Source organism: Populus alba, chromosome 18 (genome assembly GCF_005239225.2).
Source record: "Populus alba chromosome 18, ASM523922v2, whole genome shotgun sequence".
Classification (NCBI taxonomy): Eukaryota; Viridiplantae; Streptophyta; class Magnoliopsida; order Malpighiales; family Salicaceae; genus Populus; species Populus alba.
Window position 1 is genome coordinate 11023118 of NC_133301.1, and position 7918 is coordinate 11031035.

The 7918-nt window shown below is 31.6% G+C and overlaps 1 long non-coding RNA gene across 1 annotated transcript; it reads left to right on the forward strand.

Moving 5' to 3' along the window:
• Positions 1–4829: 4829 nt before the first annotated feature.
• Positions 4830–7715, forward strand: LOC118051586 (uncharacterized). The gene is made up of 5 exons (XR_004688061.2): positions 4830–5553; positions 5727–5867; positions 6019–6114; positions 6229–6528; positions 7429–7715. It is a non-coding gene; the product is annotated as an uncharacterized lncRNA (long non-coding RNA).
• The last annotated feature ends 203 nt before the right edge of the window (positions 7716–7918 follow it).

The following is a 7918-nucleotide window of genomic DNA, read 5'->3' on the forward strand; positions in this document are numbered from 1 at the left end:
CAACGCATGAAGAGTCGGGGAGTAATTCTGTAAAAAAATAAATGTGTGTTTTTTAAAAAAGAAAAGGCCGAAGAGGCTCCACAAACAACATGTAAACATGTGACATTTATTAATTTTATTCTGCATCCCTACCTAAAGATTCACTTGGTCGATCGTGCACGATCCATAATTTCATTTACATGGCATGATTTGTCATGACAGTTTGGCATAAAACACCGTCGTTTACAAGTACAGGTTGCACCATGTGTTTTCCTCAATCATTTTGGGTCGATCTGCCTGCCCTGCAAGCACCAATATCCCTTCATGAATCCTCAGTTTATCTGTTTTTTTCCCCAGTTTTATATATCCAATGAAACAGGAGCTCAAACGAATCTGTTCATTATAAAAAGATGAAAAGATTTGACCAAATCAAGTGTTCAACTATTCTAGCTGAACCAAAGAACGTTCCATGCAATAACATGAACAAGGTCAGATGCCGAAGAGCAAACAAATCTTTGTAACATTAATGCGTCGTCGTTTCCCCAGTTATAATCACCCATAGGGTTCTACCTTTTTAGATCTTGGAAGCTCGAAGGGGAAGGCTTCTCTTGACGGTGCGCTGTCATGCTTTGTCCTTGAAGCTCCACTTGATAACCCCGTTCCCTTCCCGGCTCTCGCATGCACTCCCTTCAACCTCAACAAAGAATAAAATAAAAAATATGACCACAATGTTAGTAATATCCTGAGAAAATCCTTTTTCATTTTGATTGAAAATTATAAGATTGAAATTTTAGAGAAATAGATTTAAATTGTTTTTAAGCTCAATTAGGAATAAAATTCAAGAAAATCAAAGTTTTAAGTCAATTAAAGGTCAAATTGAATAAATTCAAGACCAAGTATCTTTTTGCAAAACTACATATGAATTCAAGGGATAAATTCACTTGAAAACAAGGGTAAAAATGACAGAAATTAGAAGTTTAAATATCAATTGAGAAAAAAATTAAAAATATCTATGATCAATGACTAGGATAAAAAATAATAATAATAAATAAAAGCATATTTTTCTTCAAGAATTTCATTTAATATTTGGCTACAGACTTATATTGTAAAATACAAATTAAAAAAACTTGTTTTTTCTCCAAAATTTCAAAAAGAATCTAAAACATTTCAAAAGAATTCCTCATTTCAAAAAACACAACAAATATTTTCTATAAAAAATTTCAAGAATTCCATTTTGTTTTCGTGCACATAACCACATTATAAAGGTTTTTCACACATATTTTCTATAAAAATTGCATTTTATCATGCAAAATGGATATCATAACCAGTTTATGATTATTCATTAAGATTTGGTCAAAATACCAAAAATCTCATAGCAATTAATTTATTTAATTAATATTTAGAGTGTTAGGATTTATATGTAGACTTTAATATTTGAGAGCATAAAATTACATTGTAAAGTATGTCCTCAAGTATTAAAGATACAAAAGTAAAAAATAAATGCATGACTAAAAATTAGATTTTAAAATTGTTAGAATTTAATCCGATAAAGTAGAAACTTACTCATGAAAAGATATTTGTTTTGAACCTTAGATGAGACCTATTAGAAAATAATATAAATCATATCCTTGAACCTCACCTAACAGCTAAAACCCAGGAACCATCTCAACCCAATAGCTTAAGCTGTTAGGTGAGGTTCCAGGATATGATTTATATTATTCTCTAATAAGACCAACAAATAGAAACATATTTTAGATTAATAAATCTCTAAACAATATAATTTACGATAAGTAAAGTATGTTGGATGTGATATGTCTTCTTATTGTATAACAAGTTTTCTTACCTAGATTCTTGTAAATCTTAGGTTTTCTAGTGACAACGCAATTTAATTATGACTAACTCAAATACGCTCTACATTTCAACCTTGGTACACGTCATAACACTCTTCATCATAGATTTCATGTGGTCTTAAGACAATTGATTGTATATTATTATACTTGCGTGTGTTCTAAGACATCAAAGACAATTTCGAATTTGCTTGGTTTGATCAGTAACTTGATCGCGTAAACTAAATGCTATCATACTTATTTAGCAAAATCAGATTGGAGATATGCGGACAGTCAAAAAGCAACACCCGTGGTAGGAACAACAACCGTGCATGATAATTATAATTATATTATATTATATAACTAGTAAAAGACATTGGTATTGTACTGTTTCTCCTCTGTTCAACACACTTGGCTGTATTGTGTATATTATTAATTGAGTCAGCCCCCCCGTTTTTTTTTATCCTTGCAAAATCATCTAGATACGAACTTTTTTTATTTCTTCAATTTTATCTCTTCATTTTATGTTAATACGGTTTTAAGCATCATAATTTGTTAAGTTTTATAGGTTATAGCGTGTTCATATGATGTCGAAAACTATCGCAAAACTAAATTGATTTAGGATAAAATTTGGTTTTATAAAGTAAAATATATATATATATATATATGTATATATATATATGTATATATATATATATATATATGTATGTATGTATGTATGTATATGGACCAAATTTAACACAAATACTACAAAATATTTACATTTTACATTTCAATCCTAAATTTTATTTATTTTATGTTGTAGTTTCTAAAATTAAGAGAAAAGATAGTCATTGAAAAAAGAAAAGGATAAGAGAAAGTAATTGGTTGATTATAGTTTAGTCACTAAAAAAACTAATCATTGTATAAATGGATTCATCTTTAAAAGAAAGGTTAAAAAAAAAAAGGATATTTCCCTATTCTTAAAAAGTAAATTAGAACCTGCAAAGGTTTTTTATTAAACTTAATTTTGATCTTTTTCGAGTGATAATATACTCTTTTTTTTTTTTGGAATGAATTTATTAAGGGTTTTATAATATTTTTTAGGTATTTTAAAGTAAAAACAAGTTAAAAAAATATGTTTGTGGGATCCAAGAAATTGAATCCTCATTTTCTAATTACTAGAGATTGTCAAAAGATTAATTAAAAATTGACTTAAGTATGAACAACTTGTGATTCAAAAGACAGGCTTACATTCACTTTTAAGCTTTTTTCTTGGGCTAAGCTTTCTTGATTTTTTTTAATATTTTTTTTATTTTTAATAAAAAAGTGTCTTTTAAAATCAATTTATTAAAAGAATATTTAAGCGATTTTTCAATTATAATTTTTAATAATTGGTTTGCCTAATATTTATATTTTTAAAAAGTAATTTATTCATTGGTATCGTCAATCATCAATGAAATTGATGTGATGGTAACTGAAATGACAAAGAAACTATCCCGTCTTGATGCTGATGAAAAATTGTTGAAGATCAAATTATTCAAGTCAACGATCGAGCTGCAAGGGCATGTAATTATTACAACTATGAAATAATGACCTGTGGGTCTCTAGCTTTGTAGGGTTTGACCTCGAAATCATCCTCACAGGCACTCCATGCGTCTTGCAAAATTAAAACTTGAAAATATAACAAAGAGGAGGGAGGCCTTGGTTCTGGTCTGGCAGTGTTATACTATTGTGCACTAAGCAAAGGAATTAATTTAAAACAAATAAAAAAATAAAAAGATTTTTAACTTTATTAAAAATACTTTTAAAACATAAATATAAACAGGTTATAATAGGAGTCGACCACCGATAGATCTGGTTGCATTCCTGTGGGAGTACTAGGCATTGAAGACAGCCATTTTTGTATGGCCAAATCGGTGAAGACAATTTTTATCTTTACGACCTTTTTTTATTTTTTTATTTTTAGAAACGATTATGGGCACTTATTCCTTTGTGGGTGTTTTTATATTGATGAAAAGTGAAGGAAGCCAATTATAAGAAATAAACTAAGAAATTTGTTTTCCCTTATTAGAAAAACTATTTCATAGTGTTTTGTTTCATTCCATGGTTTTCAGGAGAGCTGGGAGAGCGAATCGAAGCCATGAGAAGCCAGCCGAGAGCTCCAAACTCAAACCATACCAGAGACGAACAACCACGAAGTATGGATAGATAATTTATATAAAAGACATATCCAAAGTTATTGGAGATAAATCAGTAGAACCTTTAGTTATTTAATGGAAAAGTTCTTTAATCTTTCGTTTCGGTCGGTAATTAAATCCCTTGTCATAAATAACAATGTTTAAATCCATGTATTTCAAGTGATACGCAAGTTATTTTCTTTTTCAATGGGAGATTGCTTGTATTTTGTCAATTCAATATATATGAAGATGATAGGTCAGGGATGCTTGATGGTATGGTAGTTTTTGTTTTTCATGGTATTTTTTATTTGAAAATATATTAAAATAATATTTTTTTATTTTTAAATTTTATTTTTAACACTAGAATATCAAAACGAAATAAAAATACTAAAAATAAATTAAATTTTAACAAAAACAAAATAGGTTTACTTCATTGCCAAACATGCAAGTAAAGCATGAATGGATAATTTTCCAAAGTTTGGTGTGCATTGGTTCATTCAGATACAAGTACATACAAGATTAGGGCATGAAAGGCTTGGCAAATGGCCTCTCTCTTTTCCTCCTCCTTTTGGAACCCGCAACGTCACTACTAAAAAAAGGGACTATTAGCATCTGATTTTAGCAACGGATAATTCCGTTGCTAAATTCAGCAATGGATTTGCAACGGATTACATATTTATTATTTTTTTAATATTAGTAACAGATTTTAGCAACGGAAAATCCGTTGCTAAAGACAAGATAAAATTTGCAACGGACTATCCGTTGCTGATTGAAAAAATAAATATTTAAATTTTAATATAAAATTAAAATTACATGGACCGTTGATAAGGAATTTTACTTTTACAATCTCAACCGTTAATTAGTGATCCTAAACTTACATACTCTCTCCCCTTCAGAAACGTAAACAGAGCAATAAATAAAAAACCCAGAAAATGCTAATTAACTTGCAGTGAATTTCTTCATCCCCTTCGTCCCCTGATAGTAACATCCATAACAGTAGAAAAACAATTAACTTAGCACTCTCTCTTCCTCGATCTGATCTTCCTTTGTCCCTAACATTTCTCTTGGAAAAGAGGGCGGCCCGCCCTCACCTTAGGCAGGCATGGGAGACAGAAGGGGGAGGAGAAAGAAGCCACTCTCTCGACGATTAACGGCTTCCTCATCCCGGATCTCATCAAGCTATGCTTTCACCTTGTTCTTTCTCTTTTGGTGAGCCATCAATAGAAGGTGCGGCTAGCTTCACAGAAGAGTAATCCTGAATTGACAATTCTTCTTTCTTGGTTTCCGTTCCCCTGCCACCTTCAATCCGTCCTCTGGGAATGCTAAAGCAAAGGTAAGAAAGGCAATTGGATTGAATAGTGTCAGGTTATGAGCTCCTTCATGAGCAGTAAGAGGGCATTCTAACAAAGCAAAGAGAAGAGCCTAAAGTCAGTCAAGCAGTAACGGGGCGAATGGTTTACCGTAGATCGGCCTTTGCCTTTTTCGGGTATTCCATCTTTTTTTTAGACCTGAAGAGTTCTTATTCTTCAATAGCAGTCCCTTGCCCAGCTGGGTCGAGGTACCATGCCTTCTCCTTGCCAGATGGAGAGGTAATTAATTTTAGGAATTATTTGTTTCTCTGTTGCAATTAAACTTACAGTTAAATTTTAGCAAATGTTCTGTACTGTTGGATGTCCATTTGCCCCATTATTGTATGGACTCTGGTGAGATAAACCATATCATTGTGTTGACTTACCTCTGGTTTTCTTTTGTTTGGTTCAAGGTGGACTCCTCTGATGGTTGCTCGTTCATGGCACAGAAATGAACTTGGGGTGATTCTTACCACACAGCAAGAAAACCAGTCTCAAATATGTCCTTCTCCATATATATCCATTCCCTTTATGAGCATTGTCAAAATTGCCAGGTAAATACAGGTTTCATATTTTGTTGCAAAGTTTACAGGAATGCATTGACATATGGGCTTGTTCCTTTGAAACCATTTCTTATTGATCATATTTTCGTATTGATCATCACTTTGAAACCATTTCTAATAAACTGGCAGTTCCTGCTTACAGGCAGTATATATACAAAGAATTTTTGTTCCTGCTTATAGGCTTGTTCCTGCTTCCCTAATATAATCCTCCTATTGCCGGTCATGCATAGACAAACAGGTATAATGTTGATTCGCAAGACATGTTATCCGTTAGTCCATAGGGCAATATAGTGGTGGTGTTGAGTTATGTCATGATTTTTTCGATCTTAGCTTCTACTGATTTTTTGTCAAGGAAATGAATTCGAGCTGGGGATCATTGATTGAACGGCTCTGAGATATAGATAGAATGCACAGAGGAGGTGATCCCATGGTGTCTTCTTATCATGAGAAAAGGATATGTACTTAGTAATGCATTAAAGATACTCCAGCCTAAGGATGCTTAGCGTGATGCACAAGAATATAAGCATAGTAAGTGATCCAGTCTTATTAGAAGTAGCAGTAGCCAATGAACATTGGGTCAATGAAAGCAGAAAGCACCAAACAATGAGACCCTTGAAACTTCTGGAGAATGGTTCACCCAAGGAGTTACAAGGTGCCACCATCTTCTTATTTTTTCAATTCATTATAAATTATGGATTTTATTGTTATTTTTTTTAAAATTACTGAATAGATTTATTAAAATCAAAATTTGAATGACATAGCAAGAAATGCTAATTGAAACACTTTTATTAAATCAGAATTTAGAACCACTAATTAATTCATATTGTTTTTATTTTTATGCTTAGCTTCTATCCATGTATGTTTCTTCAATGATATATATGTACCTGTATGAAGAACAAAGGAAACAATTTTGCATTCCTTCTTTATCTTGTTGTTGATATTTCGGTACTCACTAATGCATTTCCAAGAAAGTGATTTTTTTACTTCAGCTTTGCTTAGTAAAAGTACAGAACAACAATGAGAAATAGGAAAAAAGTTCTAATCTATTAATAGTGTGATATTTTGTTGATCCTTGTAGAATTTTAACAATGAAACTGTCCTTGAATTCTATTGAGACAAAATGTAACTTCTGAGGTTCATGATGCTAACATCTCTATGTAGGACTGGATATGTTGAACAAACCTACTAAGAAGCTATTGACTTCTTGATTCCATAACATGTAACTTCTGACTCCTTGGTCTGTTTTAGGTGTTTTGAATAAACGGTTCTACTCTAAGAATTTGAAGGGATAAGTTTCTGCCATAACAGAATTACTGCTGTTATTTTCACTTCCATGTGCTTACTGGCTCTCTGTAATCAATGTTTTCCCACAAACATAGTTTAGTAGAAATCAGGGGACTAGGGTGGCAGGGGATTATACCTTGATGCCTTCAATTATTGTGCCTTTTACACTAAACATTTCTTTGGTATTTAGCAATTATTTTTATGAGATTTTGTGGTTTGTAAGAGTATATACTGTATATGGTGTCTAATTTTTCCCTCTCAATTGAAGGATTGTGCTACTTATACTGGGAGTTCCCGGAGTGATAGGTCTAGGGAGTCGTGGGAGTGAGAGAGATGACCGAGGTAGGGACAGAAAAGGCCATAAAGATGATGCTAGGGATGAAAGCAGGAGGGGGAGAGATGGGCACAGCAGTGATCGTGAAGAACGGTATCGTGGAACGGCAGATGGATTCTTTTTATTGTATCTTTTGTTGTTTCTTTTTATTGTATTTCAATTTATTTGTATTAATGCAAGTTTAACTAAATTTTTATAATATGAATATTATTTTTATTCCATTTTTTATTAGTGATACAATTATTTTAATATTAATTTATGTTGGTTATATTCTACAACTTTTAAACTATCCATAAATAATTAATTAAACAAATTAAAATTCATTTTAATAAATAAAAAAAATTAATTTAATAAAAATAATATAGTCAGCAACGGATTTTCCGTTGCTGATTGTAAATAATAATTCAATCAGCAACGGAAAATC